Raw genomic sequence first — 24,122 nt, 5'->3', positions numbered from 1 at the left:
AAAAAAAAAAACAAATCGAAGAAAGGACGATCACCACACCACGCAGGAAAAGGAAACCTGCACCCAAGTGGAAACGGTACAAAAAGGACCATAACGGCATAAGTAACCACCACATGCACCCAAGTGCTACCAACCAATAAAAGGAACTTTAGTGACACCATCATGTCGGCTTCAGACGCTGCAGACCCCAATGCACAGCCCGCACCACTAGAGGTACCATCCTCATATGCCAGCCTAATGAGGAGACCCGCGCCGTTCACTCTAAACCCACACCATGACCAGGGCCAACGATGGGAAGAGTGGATGGAAGAATTTGAGGATTTTGTAGGTGCGATAGGAACGCAACAACCACCCAACATACTAAGCATCTTCGCAAATGTAGCTGGCAGAGAAATTAAGAACATCATACGCACGATCCCGCTACAGGACCGTTCCACATATGCAAAATTACGACAAGCCATCAATGACAAAATTGTCATCTCACCCAATCGCGACTACGAGAGATATACGTTCAACCAATGCAGTCAACTACCCCACGAGTCATTCGCCTTCAGAGGAAAATATCGAAGTGTGACTCCGCCAACTTTAATGATGAGGAAGCCATCAGGCTGCGTATAATAGAAGGCTGTGTATCGTCGATGTTCCGGAAACACCTCCTAAAGAAGCCCTTATCCCTGAAGGAGGTATTAGACCTAGCCAGAGTCTACGAGAGAGTGGACATCCAAGCAGCGGCCATCGAAAACCCCAAGCAGGGTGAGGTAATAGCGGCAGTACATCCCTATGCCCGGAACACAGCACAACAAACAAGGATGAACACGAGGTACCCGTCGCAACGGACGCAAAGTGACCGCCAATGTTATCGATGTGGTTTTGAATACCCACACAGAGGTCCCTGCCCGACCATCGGCCAACGCTGCATGAGATGCGGCATGGAAAATCACTTCCAGGTGATGTGTAAAGAACTACTACCGGAAGGAGGATCATCACGCCTGAGACCCGACGCTCGCACGATGGAAGCCCACACAGACCAACCGCGCCAGACGGACAGAAACATGCCAACCTCCGCGAGTGGGTATCAACGGCCAAACACTATAAGAGCCCTCGAAGGTCTCCAGATCGAGCCAGACAAAAAAGATCATGAACTATATGACACACACAGGAGTAACATCATGCAAAACGTGGAGTATGAAGTGACCCACAGGGGAGAGACCACAAGTTTATGTGAGCAAGACAGAGACCCATACCTCAACTTCCCCCCCCCAGCATCACCCAGGAGAGAATGACCACACTCAATACCTGCAAGATGGCTATGACAGAGAGTACGTATGTCTCCTCAGTGTTGAAGATGAAGACACGTCGGCCCCCAGAGTAACGGTCCAACTGGGCAACATCAGAAACAGATTCATCATTGACACGGGAGCGACAGTAAATGTCATGAATGAAGACATCTACCGCAACATAGCGTCGTCATACCCCCTACAAGAATCCAGAACACACATTTTTCAATGGGGAGCGACACAACCCATGTCGACTAAAGGAAAATTCCAATGCAACCTACGGCACAGAAACATCACAATACCAGCCACGATACACGTCGTAAGGAGCCCATCCGTCGGCCGCTGCCTCCTCAGCTACCGAACAGCTAAGGCCCTCGCACTAATTGTCCTACACTACGACCCGTCAGAGGAAATAGAAGGGCTACCACTGCCCCACGGACTCATCAGATCAATAACAGACAAGCCCCTATCGAAAGAAGACCTCAAACGCCAATTCCCCAGGCTATTCGAAGGGGTGGGCATGTTAAAAGACTCATGCATCAAGCTGCACATTGACATCAACATCAGACTGGTCCCACAACACCAGCGTAAAGTGGGTTTCCACCTTCAAGAACAAGTATCAAAGGAAATACAACTTCTTCTCTCCAATGATATCATAGAGAAAGCAGATGGTCCAACACCGTGGGTATCGCCAATAGTCATCGTCCCCAAAGATAACGGCCGTCTTCGCATATGCGTTGACATGCGCATCTCAAACACCGCTATCCAAAGCGAAAGGCACCCGGGCCAGAGCTTAGAAGACATGCTGATCAGCCTCAACCAAGCCAGATTCTTCTCGAAGCTTGACCTCAACCAAGGATATCATCAACTTGTCCTGGATCCTGAGTCACGGCCCATCACTACATTTGCAACGCACGGTGGGCTATTCCGATACAAAAGGTTAAATTTTGGCATATCGTCAGCCGCAGAGATCTTTCAAGAGACCATCAGACGGCTCATAGCATCGGAAATGAATGCACTAAACTATAGTGACGACATCTTGATATTTGGGAGAGATCAGGACCAGCACGACAAAGCCCTTAGAACTGTCTGCTCCATCCGACAGGACGCGGGACTGACCCTCAATGAACCCAAGTGCGACATTAACAAGACAAGCTTAAAATTCTTCGAACACACTTTCTCGAACAAGGGCATAACAGCTGACCCGAACAAAATAAAGGCAATAACCAAACTCAGAGCGCCTACGACCGCTGCTGAGCTACGCTCTCTGTTGGGAATGGCAGGATACTGTGCGCGCTACCTCCCAAACTATGCCTCAACAACTGACCCGCTCTGCAACCTCCTAAAGAAAAATACACCATTCACCTGGGACGCACCTTGCCAGGAAGCGTTCATGGCAATCAAGGAAGGCCTCTCCAACAACCGTCAACTGGCATACTTTCGCCCAGACTGGCATACCATCATTACGGTCGATGCGAGCCCGGTGGTACTAGGAGCCATCCTAGCCCAGACCGACCCCTCGGACAGTACTCATCACGCAATAGTCGCATATGCCAGCCGTGCCCTGTCACACACTGAAAAAGCGTACTCTCAAGCGTAGAGAGAGAGCCTAGCCTCTGTATGGGCATGCGAAAAGTACCACCATTTCATCATTGTTCGAAACTTCACTCTGGTCACGGACCACCAAGCCCTGCTGTCAATCTTTGGAAACCCCAGGACGAAAATGCCGCCCCGCATTGAACGGTGGGGGATAAGACTACAAGAGTACGATTACTCCATCATCCACAAACCAGGGGGAGGTGCCAATCCAGCGGATTACTTATCCAGGCATCCCCTAAGGGACAAAAAGGACACACTAGAACACGAAGCCGCTGAATACATCTCATACCTGTCAGCAAACGCCACGCCGCCCACCATCTCCTTAACAACATTTGAGGAAAGGAGCAAAGCAGACCCGACAATCAGGGCCGCAATCTCCCTCACCCGCTCCAACAAATGGAGAGAACACTGCACAAGAAAAACGGAAATGGAGGAGGTAGACCAGAAAGAACTCGACCGGCTATCCAAGATACACGAAGAACTCATATCAACCGACCAAGGACTCCTGCTACGGGGGAAGAGACTAGTAGCACCCAGAGACCGGAGAAAGACCCTAGCAACCCTAGCTCACGAAGGCCACAGGGGCATAGAGAACACCAAACGATTCCTCCGGAACTACGCCTGGTTCCCATTCATGGATATGATAGTAGAAGACATGCTTAAGCACTGCAGACCCTGCCAACTAACAGCGCAAGGACCGAACCCAAACCCTCTGCAGCTAACAACGCTCCCGACAAGGGGGCTATCTACTAGTAATAATAGATGAGTATTCAAGATTCCCCTTTGTCAAACAAACAATGTCGACATCTTTCGAGGAAACCGCACCCATAGTGGATGAACTGTTCAGCGAATGGGGCATCCCCAATGTTGTCAAAACCGACAACGGATCTCCATTCCAAGGAAGGGAATTCGCAAACTTTGCAAGCCACCTAGGATTCCACCACCAAAAGATCACCCCGCTGTGGCCCCAAGCCGACGGGATGGTGGAACGATTTATGGCTACAATCAAACTGACAAGACTAAAGGCAGTGGCAGAGCAGACGCCACATCCGAAGGCCATCTGCAGCATGCTCTGGGGCTATCGGAATACCCAACATGACGCGACAGGAAAACCACCAGCCGAGCTCATGGTGAGATACCAACCCAGAACACGCATTCCCCGATGGGAAGATTATACACCCGAAGAAGACCTAGCCATCAGAGAGCGGAACGCCGAAAAGAAGAGGAAAGCAAAGCAATGGGCCGACACAAGAAGGAGAGCGAAAGAACAACAGCTAGAGGTCGGACAAACTGTCCTCGTGCGACAAAAGCAGCGCAAAAAAACAGACACCCGGTACAGTCTTGAACCGCGCATAATAAGGGCCATCAAGGGACCCATGGTCACAGCAACTGGGGACCTAGGAGACATTACCCGAAACTCCTCATTCTTCAAGAAACTGTATCTAGAGGAACCCGAGACACAAGGAACACCCACTGAGGACCACAGCGAAGAAGAAGAAACAGAGCCCCCAGTGGAATCGACTGGCGAGAGCCGCGAATCACCAGGGAGACCCCCTCGGACAATAAAGAAGCCAATGAGACTCATCGAACAGATGTAATTGGGCTTTCGTGTTAAGCACGGGGGAGGTGTTGTATAGGGAAAAGGGACACGGCCCCTTTAGGAGGACCAAGGCGAAGGGAGCGGGAGAAAGGCGGAAGGGGCAGAGGAGGGGGAAACCAGAAAGTGTGAGAGAGAGAATAAAGAAAGTTGACAGGACCCCAGGCTCCCAGTCGTTATTTCGGTGTATGCATGGGCAGTGCATACGGCAGGCCCAACAGCATCTACAAAGACCACTTGTTGTGTTAGTTCTGTTTCTACGGCCCTTGCAGAGGAGGAGTTTCAAACGGATGAGCATATGGAAGTAGCTTATTTTTTTAATGCTGTTAACTTTTCATTTTTTCCATGATGTTATTGCTTCTTTTACAAATAAAGTGATATTTAAAAGAAAAATGATTAGCTAGGAAGATCCACTGGCTGAATTTGAGAAAATGTTGCGGCCAGTCTGAGTTGCATAATGGATAAAGCACAAACCGCTCTGGTAACTGCTGTGACGAATCAAGAGTATTCATGCCTTCTTCCCAGGGGGAGAGCCACCCCCTGTTAGGCTAGGGAGGTGAACTCACTCATCAAGACCCTCCCTCTAGGGAACAAGGACTCTCATTCCCATTTGGACCTACCTAGACAAGCAACACTAACTGATTTTATGGGCTTGCCTTTAATACCAAGTAATGTGCCTTTCCTTTCTATTGACCCGAGGCAATGCTGGATCAAATACGAAACATGAAGGAAAACGGAATGCCCCTTTAAACTCTGACGTGTATGTAACTGGGACGAACCAATCGAGAAGATTGATAGAGAGCCATACGCAGGGGAAGCCCATTGACGTGGCTACACCTTGGAGGCACGGAGCAGTGATGAGCCGCGGAGCCAATGGTGGTGGTCAGCGAGGAACATACCATCAACCCAATGATGGCAAGGACCCAGTTCTCTCCAAAGTTTGTTCAACTCAGGAAAGAAGATTCAAACATTGGCCCTTATTACAACTCTGACGGTAGCCGTGCCGTTAAGTCGCATTTTTTCCCGGCACCCGTGAATGGGCAAGAACTGGTTCATGCCGAGTTAGGCGGACCCGGTAATTGCCCATTTTCGGGTGCCAGAATCAAGGGCCTCCCCATCCCGCCCCATAGGGCTGAATGAGGATGGGTACTTTGGATGCACCGGCACAACTCTGAAGGTGCCGGTGCATCCGACGTGCTCTACTCGCGGGTGCCATTAGACCCGCCAGGAAAAACCTGGCGGATGAAACTGTTCCCGCGAGCAGAACCTGTAGTATGGCGAACCAGGAAGTACAGTATTGGCACGCTTACCGTACTTCCAGACCGCCATGCTCGTAATGAGGGCCATTGTTTAGCCAATTAAAGAAGGATAAACAATTCCCAAATTTTATCTGATAGATAAATGGGAATCTTCACTTGATGCACCTAATTACCAGTAGGTGTATCCCGCAGATCAAACAAATGGATGGAAACAAAGGGATTCCAAGATGGCCGCCAGCACAGTGTAGATGTGCTGACGTCACTCTCTCTCCACCCCCGCAGCAATAAAGGGCCCACCACCCCACCAGGGCTAACACCTGACATCAGAAGGACCCCCACAGTTTGCACCCACCGCCTGAGCTCTGTAAGATTGCAGCACCCCCGCGTGTCAAGGTGGCATGGAGAGGTAAGCTCCAGGTGTGGAGAGCGGAGCGGTGTTCCTTCAGCTGCCGCAGCTGCGACAGTGCCCAACAGACGAGGGGTCCACCCTCTGCAGAGGAGCCGCCGCACCCCCGGGCAAAATACACCCGCAGAGACCCCAAAACAGCTGACGGGGACCACAACAAAAAGCGCGGACACCGGCCAGAGGCACCTGAAGCCGCACTTCATCAGCCGGAGCCAGCGCGACTTTTACGGAGCCTCGGTGACCCCCATGAGGCCCAACATCAGCCTGCGGCGGGTGGAGTCGGGTCCCATGCCACGGAGCGCACATCATTGTGGCACACAGAGAGGTCCCAGGCGCCAAACATAATCTGGTTCCCTGCAGAGCGTTCGGGCAACCGACCTTGTGGGTGGACAGACCCGGCCGGGGTCCGAGGACGAGCCTCCAACTTGACAATCGAGGCGGCCCGTGTGCTGCTTCTATATAAAGGGAGAGATCACCAGCTACAAGTACGGCATCACCAAAGGTAGGAGAGCAATCCCGGCTGTCCCGCGTCTTGGAATACTCCTCCCCACCGCTGCAAAACAGAGAAACTGTCCACTGCACCCCCAGCTTGGGCCATAGATCTGTTGCCTCAGCCGCGCCACAAGGCCTGTAAGCTGCTGAGCCCTAGGTAAACCAAGCGGGCCCAACAGCAGCAGCAGCTGCAGCTGCAGACGCAAAGCGAAGGCCCACAAACCAAAGCCACGCCGCGCAAAACCGGGGCATCTGGGGAGGGGCGTGCCCCCGCTGTTCACAACGCATAAAGGGATCAGAGACCCCACAAAGAGCCTGTGGCTTATAGTAATTACCCACGTCCCTTTGTAGCAGGACACCTGCCTAACAATGAACACACAAACAGACAAAGGCGCATACCACCCCGGGGAGAGGCCAGAGCCCCTGCCCCCCATCTCATCAGTAGGAAACCAATATACTGCAACACACAGAGGGGGGGCCCGCAGAGGCATGCTGACCCCGAGGCCCTCGTCCAACCTGACCCCCGACCTCAAACAAAGTACACTGCTGGCTAACTTAACAGAAATAAAGTCAAGAACCAACCCGCAGTAACTCATTTTAAGGTGCATCAGGGCTGGAAGACAACGTGGGGAAATCACACCACAGGCCCCGAAACCAAGTAAGTGGGGCAAGACGGGGAGCAGCCCAGAAACCTGTGGAGAGGGGCTTACCAACAGAAGCTGAAGGACTACGTCTCAAAAAAATAAGGGGAAAGGGGGCAGGGCAGCTCAGGCCTTGGGCGACGTGCCTGGCACCCTACCAAACATGTGGCCAGCAATGGTGGTGAGGGCTCTGCCCAATCAAGGACATGAAGGAACGAGTGGAACCAGCACCCCGGGGCACGAGGACCCCTCTGCCCCCATGCCAAGAGAGGACTTCAGGGGAGAGAAGCTAGCACTGCAGGATAGGTTAGCCAAAACCTTCCAAGAGCAATTTCAACTATTAAGGTCAGACCTAACCTCAGCGTTGGGAGAAATCCAAAAAGACTTGAGGCAGCTGGGCGAAAGAATTGACATTTAATTTAGAAAGCGGTCTGCAGGAGGTGGATAAGGAGACAACGACCCACAGCGAGGCCATAGAGCGCCTTGACAATGCCATGCAGAATCTGTAAATTCAAATGAAGGGCAGGATTAACGTAAGAGTGAAGATGCTTCCGGAAACGGTCGCGGGCAGAGAACTCAAAGGAGATGTTCAGAACATCTTCGCCGAAATCTTGGGGGTAGAGACCCCGGATGCCATAGAGTTAGATCGCATTCACAGAGTAGGCAGGATGGTTAAAGGCCCAGGGGCAAGACCAAGGGACGTAATGCTGCCTTCACCAGGTACGCGCAAAAGGAAAAAGTCCTCCGGGAGGTGAGGAAGCGGGAACCTCTTTTGTACCAGGGGCAGCAAATAGCTCTATACCAAGATCTGGCCAATAGCACAATCGTAAAGGGATGACAGATGGCTCCAGTAACAAAGGCACTTAATGAACGAGGCGTGCGATACAAGTGGACCTCCTTGTTTGGCTTAGTGTTTGACTGGGAAGGAGGTCAGAAGCAAGTCACTTTGGTACAAGAGGGAGCCGACATTATGCAACTGGACCGAGATGAAGCACACACAACAACAGGAACAAGGGCCTCAGACTCCAGGCCAAGACCCAGACCCTGAGAATGGACCACAGTGGGGGGAAAAAGGAGAAGGTGTGAGAGAGTGGGCAGACCCCCCCGGAAAGACAGAACAGGACATGGGGGAGGCGGATAGAACAGGGGAACCAGAGAACTCTTAAACAAGCAATGTCACAGGGGTGGTGGGCCTCGGAAGGATGTAACAGGGCAGGGGAGAGGGGACAAACATCCTGGAATTAGAAAGGGCCGGAATGCCCGAAGAATGTGAGGAGGGGAAGCAGGAAGGGCAAGTACTTCCAGAAGGGGAGGGGAGAGGAGAGGGAGGGCAGGGGGGAGTTAGGTTGAATCAGGGGGGCAGGGAGGAGCGGAGCGACGCGGGTGTGAAGGGCGAGCTCTCCTTGGGGGAGTGAGGGGAATGTTGGGGGGAGTTGGGGTAGGGAGGGTGGGTGAGCACTTCAGGGATTTGGAGGGACTGAAGGTCACCAACAAGTGATGGGCAAGACAGGATCCATAACCATTCAAGTGGCTAACCCATAACGTCAGGGGGCTTCCCTCCCCCCTTAAAACGAAGAAATTAGACCAATTTACGAGGAAAGAGGGGCCGGACGTTCTGGGGATATAGGAAACGCACCTCATGCCTAAGGACCAGGGGTGACAGATTGAGGGGGTTCGACCAAAACCTGCATACCTCCAGAAAGAATAAAACCGGGGGAGTGGCCTTAGCCATTAAAAACACGTTTGACTTTAGAGTCACAGAGACGTTAGGGGACAAGGAGGGTAGGTACATATTAGTCAAGGGGACGTACCAGGAGCAGTTCCTGATGCACGCCTTGGGGATACTAGAAGAGAAAGCAGGGGGTCACATAATCCTGATGGGGATCTCAATATAACCTACGATAGGGAACGGGACAGGACGGGGAGCTCTGGGAGGGGGAGCGGAGATGACAGTGTAACTAAGGGATAGGATTGGAAGGGCGGGACTATGGAACGCATTGCGGGAGATGAAGGGGGATGAGGAGGGCTACACTTTTTTATTGGGAGTTCATGGGGTCACAGTCAAGAATTGACTATGTCTGGGTCTCAGCGGGCCTGGTGGGTTGTATCCGGGATGTACAGACAGGGCCCATCGGGATAGCAGACCACACGACGGTAGACATCCACATGGACCTAAGGCGCAAAAACAGAGGGGCGTGGGGATGGAAATACCCAAAATTCCTACTCAGGGATCCAGTAGTTGGAGAGGAAATAGAAGGGAAAATTAAGAGCTTCTTCGCAGACAACAAGAGAGGGGAAACGAGGGAGGATACAAGGTGGGACGCCTTTAAGGCCACGCTAAGAGGGGAATTAATAGCAGCAACAGCGCAGAGGGTAAAACAGTTGAGGGCGATGGAGACACAGCTCGAGGCGGAAGTAGAGGTGGCAAGACAAAAGGCCAGATCAACCCGACCAGGTCTTCCATGAGGGAGTACAGACGGGCACTAGGGCAACAAGAGGTCCTTCAGATGTTTTAGTTCGAAGGGGCACTGCTCACCGTCCGCCAAAAGTACTACGCTAAGGCAAACAAGGCAGACGCACTCCTTGCACGCCTATTAAGGGGGGCGAGGTCAAAGAACGCCATCACAGCATTGCAACGGCAACAGAGGAGTGGATCACACCATCAGGGGACATTCAAGAAACGGCAGAATTTTATGAATCCCTATATACATCACAAACACCCCAGCCCAATCTGCAGGTGGAGTTTCTAGAAAGGGTGAAGTTGCCAAAAATAGGGAGGGAGGTGCAGGAGACCCTCAACCGGGAGATCACAGAGGATGAGGTAAGGAGAGTGATCAGCAATCTGCCACTAAACAAGGCCCCCGGGCCCAGATGGCACACCGCGGCATTCTATAAAACATTTGCAACAGAGCTAACCCCACACCCGACATTCCTCTTCAACACCTTCAGGTCTACAGGTAGAATAGTGCCATCCATGGAGGAAGCCAAGCTAACCCTTATCCTTAAGCCTAATAAAGACAGAGAGCAGAGGACATCCTACCGGCCCATTGCACTGATAAATGTTGATGCCAAGATATACACATAAATCTTGGCAAATAGGCTGGAAGAATAACTCCTGGACCTGATCCACCCGGATCAGGTGGGCTTTATATGAGGCAGGCAAACAGCAGAAAACATCAGGAGGGTGGCACACCTGGTGGAAAAGGCACAAAATAACGGACACTCCCGCTGTCCTATTGGCTCTGGATGCAGAAAAAGCGTTTGACCACGTGGAGTGGTCCTTTCTATTTCGAGTGATGCAGGAAATGGGCCTCGGAGGGGAATACCTAATAATGGTCCAGGCGAATTACCAGATACCATTAACAAGAGTGGCAGTGAATGGGGTGCTGTCAAGGCCCTTTAAGCTCAGTAGAGGCACGAAACAAGGATGCCTGCTGTCCCCAATGCTTTATGCACTATATCTGGAGACCCTCCTACAAGCTATAAGGGAGGTGGAAGGGATACGTGGCATCCCGTTTGGGGAGTAACAAAAAAAAGGGGGCAGCATTCGCCGATGATATGCTGCTTACCCTGACAACACAATTAGAGTCCAGACTTTGGAGAGGTCTCAGGCCTGTAGGTGAATATCAGCAAATCTGAAATATTGAACTTAACCCTGAAGGCAGGGGAACGAGACACACTGAGGACAAGCACCCCCTTTGTGTGGAGCCCAGGGGGAATTAGATATCTGGGGGTGAAAATCACGGCGACCCTCCCGGCTGGAGAGCGGCCAACTATCCCTTATTGTTAAAGGGCATTAGGCGGGACTTTAATAGGTGGAGGAACCTCCGGGTCTCGTGGCTTGGTCGGCTGGCTGCAGTTAAAATGGCCACACCCCCACGGTTACTTAACCTATTCCAAGCGATACCCCAAGAGATACCAGCAAGCCTTTTCAGGAAGCTACAAGCTCTGATTAACACATTTCTATGGGAGGGAAAGAGAGCGAGGGTCAGTAGGAATTTGATGATAGCACCCAAACGGGAGCAGGGATTGGCGCTACCGAACTTCCAGCAGTACTATGAGGCTTCACAGCTACGGGTGACTAGAAAATGGCTTCAGGAAGGGGAAAGTACGCAAGACAAGCAATGGGTTAAAATGGATAGAGCGGTAGCACACCACAAGCTAGCGTACATTCTGCGGCTACCGAAACAAGACAGGCCAAAGCATCTATATGAGAGCACTATAACCAAACTAGTGGCGGACAATTGGGATAAACTGGTGAGAACCAAGGGGAGAACGACCTTCCCGCCCCCCTTCACACCCATTTTCATCAACGGGGACTGCACACCGGGACTAGAAAAGGGGGCATTTAAGCAGCAGCAGAATGGGGGGTGCAGGAAACTGGGGGACATGTTGCGAGGGGTAGGGGGGGGAATACTTTCCTTTGTGGACTGTAAAAGGGAATTCTCAGTGAAGGAGGGGGAAAGGCTCCGATATGCGCAAATAAGGCATTGGGAACTGAATCCCGGGAACAGGGAAGCAGCAACCAGGGAAAAACACAGTTAGAAAAATTCCTCCTATCTAACGATGGGTACCAACCTCTATAGGATATTGGATAATGCAAATGCTAGGTAACAGTGGCCGTACATGCGGAGATGGGAGCGGATCCTGGGGAGGGAGATTGAAAGGGAGGAGTGGGAGAGGTTATGGAGAAAGATTCCCAAATTAGCTACAGCATCCCAGTTGCAAGAAACTTGGTATAAGATCCTATTAGGCTGGTACTATACACCAGCCCGACTTCACAGGACATACCCGGGAACCCCATGGGACTGCAGGAGGGGCTGTGGGATGGAGGGCACGGCAGAGCATATCTGGTGGGAGTGTCCCAAAATCGTGACTTTTTGGCAAGAAATACAGAGGGCCCAGGATCAGGCCTCCGGGCCAGGGAAGAGTCAACCACCAGAGCAGATTTTGCTGGGAATCAGAGGGGGTACTGCAGTGGGGGAACACAGATCTCGGGAGAAAGCGAGAGTGATCCTAACGCTGGCGGCCATGACATTAATAGCGCAGAGGTGGAAAAGCCCGGAATTACCCATGATGCAGGACTGGCTGCGAAAGATATGGGAAATTATAGCTCTCGAATGGGCAACGTATGCCATGGACAACAATGTGCATAATTTTGCAAAAGACTGGGGAGAAACTTTGCCATTTCTCAAAGATGACTTTAGGGTAGTGTGGTGCCCCCAGCGCCTAAAACTGTTAGATCTACAATGAACCTTGGCGACCGGCCCATGAAGGGACTGAGCAGAAGTTGCCTCCGGGAGGGGGGTAAGGAGGGGCTGGGGAGGGGGGGGATTTGTTGTGGATTGATTCAACATGTTGTAAATTCACTAAAAAGAGTTTAAAAAAAATGGGAAACAAAAAGATAAGTCATAATTAATGGGTTGAAAAAGATGTTTTTTCAGATTTTTACATTCATTTGCTATACATTTGGATTTTATTAATAACGCAGTTTGCTCCAGAATCAGGGGCACCGCAATGCACTTAAATGATTTTGAACATGTTAAGTCAATGGCTGCATTATGTTGCTGAAGTTCAAATCAAGGAAGAAGTCACTTCCTTCCTGGAAATACTCGACAATGCACTTTGCTAGTAAAGATCAGGAAAGAACACGCCTTGTTTATTGAAGAGGCTTTTATTAATTTAAATAATATTCTTCAGCAGCAGGCCCTCTACACTCAACTCCTTTAGGAGATCTCAAAGATGGCACGTCTGAATATTAGTTGCAAGAAGCCCCAAAACACATTTTTATCCCAGGATAATGGCTGTTGATTCCATGGATTTGGCCAATCCCATCATTGGTTCCATACCTGAAGATTGTTATAACAATATTGATGGTTACAGGCCAAAAAGTCTCTATAACGACAACGGGGGAATTTTATGGTGTAATCTCTGTGTCCTTATGGAGTGGAGGATGTTACCTTTGATATGTCAGAAGATGAGGTAGTATTCAGAGTTACTACCTCAGAACTAAGGTAGACACACTAAGTAAGGATGTATCCACCTAATTAGAAGACAGCACAAATAGCCAATCCAGAAATATGTCCAGTCTTCCATCAGACAGTGGAGGAACAGATCAGTATGGCTGATTCATGTGAAAAAAAGAGCGCAAACAAAAGTTGACAGGTATTTTTACATTTTAAGAAAAAGCCCGCTGTTGGTTCCTAGGATTGTGTACATATGTCTCTTCATTATACCACAATACCTACGAACTCTGATATGGCACCAGTATTTGTAAGACAATTCTGATTGCCTTTAGCGTCCATACAATCACTTATAAAGATTGTCAAAAACCTTAATTCCATGGGATTATTTGACTGATTCACAGTGCCTTTAATAACCCAGTACTGACCATATGGAAACCCAATGAGCAGTGGAGAGAGACTGTGCCCAGACCTAAGGGAATTGAATAAGAGGGTACACAGTTCACAGTGGTCTCACCCTTCTATCCATCAGGGTTTAGCACAGATCAAGGGTTCTAAAGTATATATTGCCTGTGTGACTAATGAATATTGGACTATCTCGGTACTCTGCAAACACCAATGTAAACATGCAGTTGCATTTGAAGGCAGCAATATGCCCGGATCCAAACTCTGTTTGGGTATATTAATATTGGAAATGAGTTCAATTTATTACTACATAAATCCATGCCTCATCTTGTAGAGAGGGAATTTGTCCTATTTAGATGACCTGTTAATCAACAGTAAAACTGCGGAAGACCAACTGGTGCAGATCTGCCATGTGTTGACCCAACTAAGAAATGTAGGTGTAAAGTACTATATTTAAGAAGCCTAAGGCAACTAAAGTAACCTTTATAGGGTGTAAAGACTGGAGGGGGGTTTCTGTACTCCTGCTCGCTATATGCCAGAGTAGAAGCACAGAGCACCCCAGCTAAGATTCTCTATAGGGTATCTATGGACGAGAAATCAAGGCTTAAGCTCTCAGGAGGTGATGCAGGCTGGTTCTTAAGTACAGCGTAGTCCCACAGCCCCCCAAAGGAATGGCCACACACTATGTTAGTGATAACAGTTTGTTATATAAATAAGGTTCAAAATATATACACACACAATAATACACTGTGTGCCAAGGCAATACTAAAATGATAAATATGTACAATATCTATGTGGTACCACAATTCACTCTTGAGTCCTTTAAAATGTGCCCACTGCTGACAGTTCAAAATGACATACAAGTCTAATAGCAATGTGAACCAACACTAGACATGGGAGGAAAACAAGTTGGGTTAGACAATTGGCAGAATACTGGGTCCCTACCGCAAGACACAGTTCTGTGTGAGGATCCCCCCCACCTGGGCAACCTGTAAACAAGATATACTGACAAGCCCAGTCCATATATTGTTTAGCAGAGTCTTGTTCTCTTCTAAAAATGTTCTACTACCCCAAAGTACCAGGTTTAGCAGAGTTCATCGATGAGTCATCGACAGATGCCTCATGAGTGAACTCCCTTTAAGGCAGGAGCCACGGATCGTTGAGATTCCTTGAGGAAAAGGTGAACAATGTCATCGAGGCAGCAGCTTCAGTCCTTGCGGTGCTTGTCGATGATCGGCCGTGGACATCCTGCAAAGATGAGGCGAGCAGTGCACCCCGATGACAAGAGTTTGTTACCGCAAAGAGTCAATGAAGAATGTAGGCCCGGCAAGGAGGTCAGATCGTTGGCGATCGGGACTCGACCACGGCTGGCTTTTGGATCTTTGTCGGCATCTTTGTGGACTTCAGACTTTCTCCGGTGGGACAAAGCGGTCGATGGTGATGAGCAAGAGAGTCCTTGATTTCAAAGTGTTTTAGGCAATGGAGCATTGCGGCTCCGGTCGACGAGGTTACAGCGGTTCTCCGAACCTCGTCGACGGTGATGGTCGTCAATTGCTTCGACGTCCTGGCGCTTCACTTCAAATTCCTCGGCAGTCCCCGACTCCGGTTGGCAGCCTTTCGAGGACTGACTTGCAGGGAGCCTTGGTGAAGGTTAGCTGGTGCACAATGTTCCCTCGTAGCTCGGGAAGAGGTATCCTAGCCAGGTCTGGAACAACCACCTGTATGGCAACTCCTGCATGGAGTGATTCAGTCCCAAGGGGAGGGTAGGCCGATATCAACGATCTACATAAATCTGCTGTCAGACACTACTACCCAGTCGATGACCCTGAAAATGAGATGGGAGAAATTACTAGGGGTCACGATTCCAGACGAAGACTGGTCATACGTCCTGCGGAAAACCCAGAAGGTGTCCCTGAAGTCGCGCTATAAGCCGATACATTTTAACTTCCTACATCAAGTGTGCCAAACTCCACAGACAAGATCCAACCATATCAGCAACATGCGAGCGATGCAATGCACCTACAGCAGACTTTATACATCTGGCTTGGGAATGCCCGACGATAAATCGCTTCTGGAAGGAAGTACTGGAGCGAACCTCCGCAATAGTGGGCGAACAAATCGAACACAGCCCCATGACAGCAATGCAAAAGACACACCAGCTTCAGTGAGAAGGTTGACCAGCCTGCTGCTGGTACTGGCGAGATGGAGTGTGGCCATGTCAAGGGGAAGGGGCCGCCCCCCACTCCACAACTTTGGCTACAAGATATGGCATACTGTCAAGACACTGAGGCGAACTTTATCAAGACTCTGACCCTCCACGCGAGGCCTCCAGACGTATGGGGACCCTACATTAACTATTTAATATCCACTTCAGATTGAAACCGACTACACAGTCCATGTCACAAATTAATGTTTCGCCCAAAAAATGTTCACCTTCTCGGCAGGCGCCATATGCTGAATCTCTTTCGCAATCGTATGTATGTCGTACATCCTTTTATCTTACCATCGGGGAAGGGATGGGGCGGAAAACGCGTGGCGCACTGTTGGAACTAGTTTTGTTATGATTTAAAAGTAACGAAAATAAAGTTTTTAAAAAAAATAAAGCATAGGCTGTGAACCAGGTCTTTCCCAAGCACGCTTGTTGGCTTAGCCCATTAAAAATAATGAAAACAGGATTTTACAACACCTAACTGAACTTATATCAGAAGCATGACCAGTTCAATAAAGTGATCTTGTAGTCAAGCAAAGCTTTATCGCTGCTGAGATAAAATGTAATGAATGTGAGAAATCACTCCTTGCAATAGCATAGGTATTGAAAAAAGAACGTCCGTTAATCCATGGAGAACATATAATAGTTGAGACCTCCCACCAGCCTCTACAAAATGCAGAGTAACCGGATAAGGACTGGAAATTTGTCTAACTGAAGGATTACTTCCTACAATCTTTCAATGACTGGTTATTCTGTAGAAAATCTGATATGGTCAGAATAAAGAGTCTGATTGCACAAGCATTAGCTGATATGCATGACTGTGTCCAAGATAATTGTCAAGATGAAGAAAAACTAAAAAAACGAACAATGTAGAGGCTTCTAGCTTCTCCTCATAAGGTGTATGACGAAAACATCTGTCAGGGAATGCCCATAATTTATGTAGATATTAAAAAAAATGATGTGAAATAATTAGTTGTTTGGGTCTGTGTTGTCCGCCACCAATGGCTTAACTTGCTTAGCCCCCGCCATTGGAGAGGCGGAGTTTATAACGGGGAGTTGGGGAACGAGGGGAGTTCTGGGTAAGGCGCGAGAAGCGCCAGTTATCGTTTGTGGAAGAGTAATAAAGACGTGTTGAGAAATCCCTCCGTGTGCGCCTCCTCCTTTCAGGCCTAGTCAGAGGCAACACTGGTGACGAAGGCTGTCCGTGCGCACAACGGAGTCCTCCTTTGGCAATCTGCCTTATCCTCCCTCAGATGTCCGCCGAGTCTCCTCCTACTCCTCCAGTACAAAAAACGTGCGCGTGGGCGTTTTCGCCGAACTCCTCTCCTCCTCCATCGTCACGCCTGGGACGGCGTCCCAGACAGCTGCACGAGCACTGGGATGTGCGCATCTGGTCCTGGCAGTCCGCCAGGTCCGCTCCAGCGACGTGTGCCGGTGATCCCACCCGCGCCCTCCGGCTGCACCTCCGGCCTCTTTCTCCGAAGGGCCAATCTTTGTCGCCCGACCCTCAAGTGAGTGCAAGTCCACGCTCGCCTGCGTGTTAGGCCTACCAAACTGAGGCAGCATTTGGACTGACTGCACGCCCGCAGGCTCCCACCGCCCAGCAACATGAGCAACCCTGTGTCCAATCCTGGATCCCCCCAACTGGCCCGCATACGAAACCAATACAGCTGCGATTACCTCCGCCATTCACAATGGCGTCCCAAGCCACCAAGGGGCCGAGATGGACTGACTGGATGGAAGACTTTCAGCACTACGTGCGGGGGTCTGGCGATGACGACTCCCCCAATATCAGGGACATCTTCCTCAATCTAGTGGGGGGGGGAGATAAAGACAGTTGTGAAAACGATCCCCGCAGCCCAACAAACCACATTCACGAATTTGATTGGGGCCCTTGACAAACTCCTCATTATCGAAGTCAACCGCGACTATGAGCGGTATCTATTCAACAGATGCACCCAATTGCCACATGAGACAGTCGATGAATTCATAACCCGCCTGAGGGTGAAGGGAGCAAACTGTCAGTTCGACGCATTTTCCCTAGTAGAAGAAGCGATAAGGCTGAGGGTCGTGGAAGGGTGCCTGTTCCCCGCACTCAAGAAACAGCTACTGAAAAAAACCCTCACCATCCCAGAAGTCAGCGAGCTTGCTCGCATACATGAGAGGGTTAATGCCCAAGCTTCATCCATGAGCAACACAGGCAACCCCAAACATGACACCAATGAACTCGTCGCAGCCATACAGCCCCCTCATCAAGGTGACAGAGGGACGCAACCATACAGAGCGCCAGCTACGCAGGTTCCGCGCCAACAGAGACAATGCTACCGCTGTGGGATGTCCTTCCCACACTCCGGGTCATGCCCAGCTCTATCCCAATGATGCACAAACTGCGGAAGAGAAGGACATTTTCACTCTGTATGTAGAGAGGGCATACCATATCCTCCAATGCGCCCCCAAGCGCCCGCCAGGACGCCTCTCCGCTCGCCGTCCCCACAATACAATCAACCCAGATACTGCCAGCAAGGGCAAGGACAGAGGCGATACGTCAGAGCCATCGACGAGTACCAAGCACAGGGGTACCCACCACAGGTAGACCAGGCAGACCAAGCCAGATATTTCATGGATGAGTATGACTACCCACCAACAGAATATGGGCCTGAAACATTCTACCACGACGAGCCGGAAGCAGCATACAACACGCCATATGATCAATTCGACCAGGACGAATACGTCAATCTTATACTTGACAACGAAGAGGCCAGGGAAGCCTCCAAAATCCCGATCAAAATGGGGAACTGCCAATTCCGATTCATGGTCGACTCAGGCGCTACTGTTAATATCATGGGCGCACAGGACTACGCCAAAATACCAAACCCGCCAATGCTCGAACCATCACAGTCGAGAATTTTTCAATGGGGAGCTGCCACCCCCCTGCAGACAGTGGGGCGTTTCACACAACGGCTCTTCTTGAATGGGCGGCAAGTGGACACAACCATTCACATCATCCGCTCACTTGCCAGAAGCCGATGCCTTCTCAGCTATCACACGGCATCCCGCCTGGGACTGATTGAGATACACGTAAAGGTGGGAGACACCATTACTGCTACCTCGAACAGACTGAATCCGAGAGACTCTGTCGGCACCATGGCGTGTTACCAATCCCAGAACCTCATCACACAAGGCGACATCACAAGAACATTCCCCAACCTATGCACAGGGCTGGGTAAACTCAAGGCCCCTCCCATCAAACTCCGTATCGACCCCTCAGTAAGACCGGTGCCACAACACCCCAGAAGAGTTGGGTTCCACATGCAGGAGGCAGTGTCAGCAGCCCTCCAACAACTGCTTTCCGATGGCATCATCGAACCGGCAACGGGGCCAACGCCATGGGTATCTCCTCTTGTGGTCGTGCCCAAGGAAGGAGGAAAGATCCAGTTGTGCATGGACATGAGGGTTGCGAACACCGCCATTCAACGGGAGAGGCATCCGGGCCCGTGCATTGAGGACATAATCGTGCAACTTAACAATGCCCGGAGGTTCTCCAAGCTCGACCTCATCCAAGGCTACCACCAGCTGGAGCTACATCCTGATTCCAGGCCCATCACAACGTTCGCGAAGCACGACAGTCTTTTCAGATACCAGAGACTGAATTTTGGCATCTCGTCCGCCGCAGAGATTTTCGAGGAAGCCATACGCCAGGTCATCAGGCCCATAAGAGGCACGCTGAACTACAGTGACGACATCCTCGTTTTTGGGTCTTCAAAAGAGTCCCACGACAAAGCACTACACGCCACGTGCACAGCGCTTCAGGAGGCGGACATCACACTCAACATCGCCAAATGCCGATTTAGCAAGACAAAACTAAAATTCTTCGGACACATCTTCTCCAGTGAAGGGATGATGCCAGACCCCGACAAGGTCGACACAATCACCAACCTCGGCGAACCACTGCAGGTTGCGGAGGTCCGCTCCTTCCTCGGCATGGCGGGATACTGCGCGAGGTACATACCCCATTATGCCTCTCTCACTGACCCGTTGAGGAAGCTACTGCAAAAAGACTCAACCTTTGAGTGGACCCCTGCCTGCCGCCAGGCCTTTACCAGCATCAAACACGCCCTAACAGAAGCCCACCGCCTTGCCTACTTCAATCCCTCATGGCACACGGAAGTGGTCGTTGACGCGAGCCCGGTTGACCTCGGCGCCATTTTGGCTCAAACCAGCGGCGAAGACATCAACCCCAGGCACATGGATGCTTATTCAAGCAGGGCACTGTCAACCCCAGAACTGGCCTATTCCCATGCGGAGAACGAGAGTTTGGCACCGGTCTGGGCATGTGAGCATTTTCACAATTTCCTCATTGGGAAACGGTTCACGCTGATCACTGACCACCAGGCGTTGTTGTCGTTGTTCGGGAACCCGCACACCAAAATGCCCCCGAGGATTGAGCAGTGGGGCATCCGTCTACAGGAATACGATTATGACATTATACATTGCCCCGGGGGTGACCTTAACCCTGCTGACTACCTGTCGCGACATCCAGTCGGGTCCCCATTAACCCGGAAAGGCGATGTCGCCTATGTGCAGTACGTAGCATCCAACTCGCCGGCTCTGTCCCTTGAGATGGTCGCCAACGCTTCGGCTGCTGACCCTATGACAGCCCTCGCTATCAGCCTCACGCTGACCAACAAGTGGAAAGACCATCACAGAGAAATGCTGGCACACCCGGGAGTGAGCAGGCAGGAGATCAAAAGACTGGCTAGGGTGCACAGGGAACTGGCTGTCAAGGACAACAACATTCTTCTCAGAGGGTGCAGGATTGTCATCCCTGCCACACTAAGGAGCGAGGTTGTCCGAACAGCCTATGAGGGGCACAGAGGGGCCGAGAACACCAAAAACAGCTCAGGTGCCACGTCTGGTTCCCCTTCTTAGATGCAGCAGTAGAGGAATGGGTGAAGAACTGCCATGCCTGCCAGTGCACATCCCCGGCTGAGAACCCACCACCACTACAGCACACGCAGATACCCGATCGCCCGTGGGAGCGAGTAGCCATGGACTTTTATGGGCCCACGGAAGCGGGTGACTATCTCCTGCTGCTAATAGACGAACACTCCAGATTCCCGATCGTCAAACTGGTTACCACCACAGCGTTTCCCCAAATAGCAGCGGCGCTGGAGGAAGTATTCAGCGAGTGGGGAATCCCTAAAACAGTCAAGTCCGACAATGGACCACCGTTCTGTGGCCACGACTTCGGGCATTGGCGAAGCATCAGGGTATCACACACATGAAGATAACCCCCCGCCACCCGCAAGCGAACGGAATGGCAGAACGTTTCATGGCATCGATTAAAAAGACGATACAAAGGGCCAGGGTCGAAGCAGTCAATCCCCACCAGGCACTGTGTCAACTCCTACGAGACTATAGAAACACACCCCACGAAGCCACGAACAAGACACCAGCCGAGCTAATGCTCCGCTACGAAGTGTGAACCCGCAAACCACGCAACCCATCAAGCGATGAACCGCCTGACATGGACCTACTCCAAAGGGATGCAGAAGCCAAAGACAGAGCAAGACAAGATACCGACACTCGCCGCCACGCAGTGACAAAAGATTTCCACATAGGGGATGAAGTTCTCGTCCAACAGCCAATGCCCAGAAAGACAGATCCGCGGTTTGCCCCAAGTCCCATGAGGGTAACCGCAGTGAAAGGTACAATGGTGACAGCCGAAGATCAAAACAGAGCTGTCACCAGTTACTGTCAGCAATTTAGACACTGTCAGACGAGAGGGAACGGCGCTACCTCAGAGACCGTGTTCCCCAGAACCGCGAGAGCCGCGGGACGACCTGTGGACCCTTCCGGTAGGAGATCCTGGAGGGACAAGCCAAGAAGAAGGAACTCAGGAAATGTCAGGGCCAGTTGCCCAAGATGAGAGACCACGGCGAACCATCAAGAGACCTATGAGGCTTGTTGAAGAATGTTGAGTTGATGTTTGGACATATTGTTCGGGGGTGGTGTTGCCCGCCACCAATGGGTTAACTTGCTTAGCCCCCGCCGTTGGAGAGGCGGAGTTTATAACGGGGAGTTGGGGAACGAGGGGAGTTCTGGGTAAGGCGCGAGAAGCGCCAGTTATCGTTTGTGGAAGAGTAATAAAGACGTGTTGAGAAATCCCTCCGTGTGCGCGTCCTCCTTTCAGGCCTAGTCAGAGGCAACAGTCTGAAATGGTTGGGTGAATGACAACCCTGAACCCTCAATCGGCTAAAACATAAGCCCCGTTGTAGCCCCGTTGTAGTCTGTCGCAGAACTGATGGCCATATATAAAGCTGTTCTTAGTGCCATAAATCATCAACTACTGGAACTAGTAATCATCACTGATTATGTCCGAAATGGGTTTGTTGAGCACTTGGAAATCCAGAGGTATGCTTTGTGCAAACAACAAACCCCTGAAACACTGGGAGTGAATCCAAAGATGATTTAGTGACAAACAACATGACCTTCATTCTGGAAGAAAATAAAAGGCCACTCAAAGGTTCAAGGCCCTCATAAGACAAAACTATGTGGCCAATCAATTAGCTGAAACCGGAGCATCCTAGGGGAATACACTGATATGGAACATGTCCTTGGGGAAAGGCAAATTACAGCAATAATGTTGTCGCAAACTCAAGCAAAAGAGTATGTTACTTACCGGTGCTATCATTCTTTTGATTGGATTTTCCTCCAATGTATTCCTCATTTTAAGATAGCTATATCCATATCCAGCTTTAGCTACTTTGGAAAAAATGTCCAGCAGGCGGCACTGCATGTCGATGCCTGTCAACTCGATGTCCCTCTAGGGTCTTCAACTCGATGTTGACATCACTGGTATATAGCGCACGCAGAGACCGTTGGCTTCAGTTCTGTTTTTGTGCGTACTTCCAATTTCTCTCTGGATGTGCCTTACGTAAGACAGTTACTCACCTTCAAACAATGTAAACTTGCAATAACAAGAAAATTATACTGCAGGATAGTTTGGGAGGGACGATGAGGCATACGTGGGAGGAATATCCAATCGAAAGAATGTTAACATGGGTAAGTAGCTTGTTCTTCTAATGGCTTTTGTCCTCCCACGTATTCCTCATTTTAAGATAGACACCCAAAGCAGTGTTTGCATTTTTGGAGGAGGGAGTCAGAATTTAGGAGTTCCTTATTGGCTTGTGTGTATCGAATGTAACACTGCCTTCCCAAATCCACCTTCCCAGCCCGAGGAAGAGTGCAGACTATAATACTTTGTGAATGTCTGGGCGGAGGATCATTTGGCCGCTGCACAAATATCCTGAATTGGGACTGTAAAGCAGAGTAAGTAACCATGCCCTTGGTCGAATGAGCTCCGAGACCCTCAGGAGGGTCTTTCCAGCTAATCTGTAGCATTCGGAAATTCCTAAAATGATCCACCTTGATAAGGTTTGTTTTGTGACTGCCATATCCAACATATGGCCTGTGTAACCAACGAAAAGTTGGTCACCCTGTCTTGACTGGGACATTCTGGAAATTTAGAAGCCAAGTGCATGCCTTGGGTCAAGCCTGTGTAATTTCTCCTCTTCCTTTCCAGGATGTGGTGGAAGACAAAAAGATGGTAGTATGATTTTTTTGATTTAAATGAACATCAGACACAATGTTTGGTAAAAATGTGGGTTTAACCTCTATCCTTAAAAAAATTGTATAAGGAGGCTTGCAAGACAAGGCCTGAATTTCACTCACCCTAGGGACTGATGCAAGAGCAACCAAAAGGATGGTTTTGAGTGTTAGCAATCTTAACAGACAGCAATGAATAGGCTTGAAAGGAACACACATGAGACATTTCAAAACTAAGTTGCGATCCCAAACCGGGACTTGAAATGGGATCGGAGGGAATACATTTGTCAATCCCTTCAGAAACTGTATCAGTAGTGGTATTTTGAAGAAAGATACCTCTTCAGAGGAGCACTTAAAAATAGAAAGCGCTGCTAGATGTGCTTTAATTATGCCAACCTGGAGCCCCAGATTAGCCAGGTGTGCTAAGAAAGATAAAATCATAGATGTGCTGCATTTAAAAGGGTCTACACTCTTATCCCTGCACCAGCTGCAGAACTTCGTCCAACGACAGCGGTATAGGGATTTTGTTGCTGGCCTTTTGGCCGAAAGCAACATCTTTATTACATCATCCAGGAGGTCCCAATCCTTATATCTCATCCTCTCAGAATCCATGCGTGAAGGTTGAATTTCTTAACCTCTGGATGGGGAACCCAACCCTCCTCTCGC

Source organism: Ambystoma mexicanum, chromosome 1p, assembly GCF_040938575.1.
Source record: "Ambystoma mexicanum isolate Mex_15411 chromosome 1p, UKY_AmexF1_1, whole genome shotgun sequence".
NCBI classification, from domain to species: domain Eukaryota; kingdom Metazoa; phylum Chordata; class Amphibia; order Caudata; family Ambystomatidae; genus Ambystoma; species Ambystoma mexicanum.
This window is presented reverse-complemented; position numbering follows the sequence as displayed.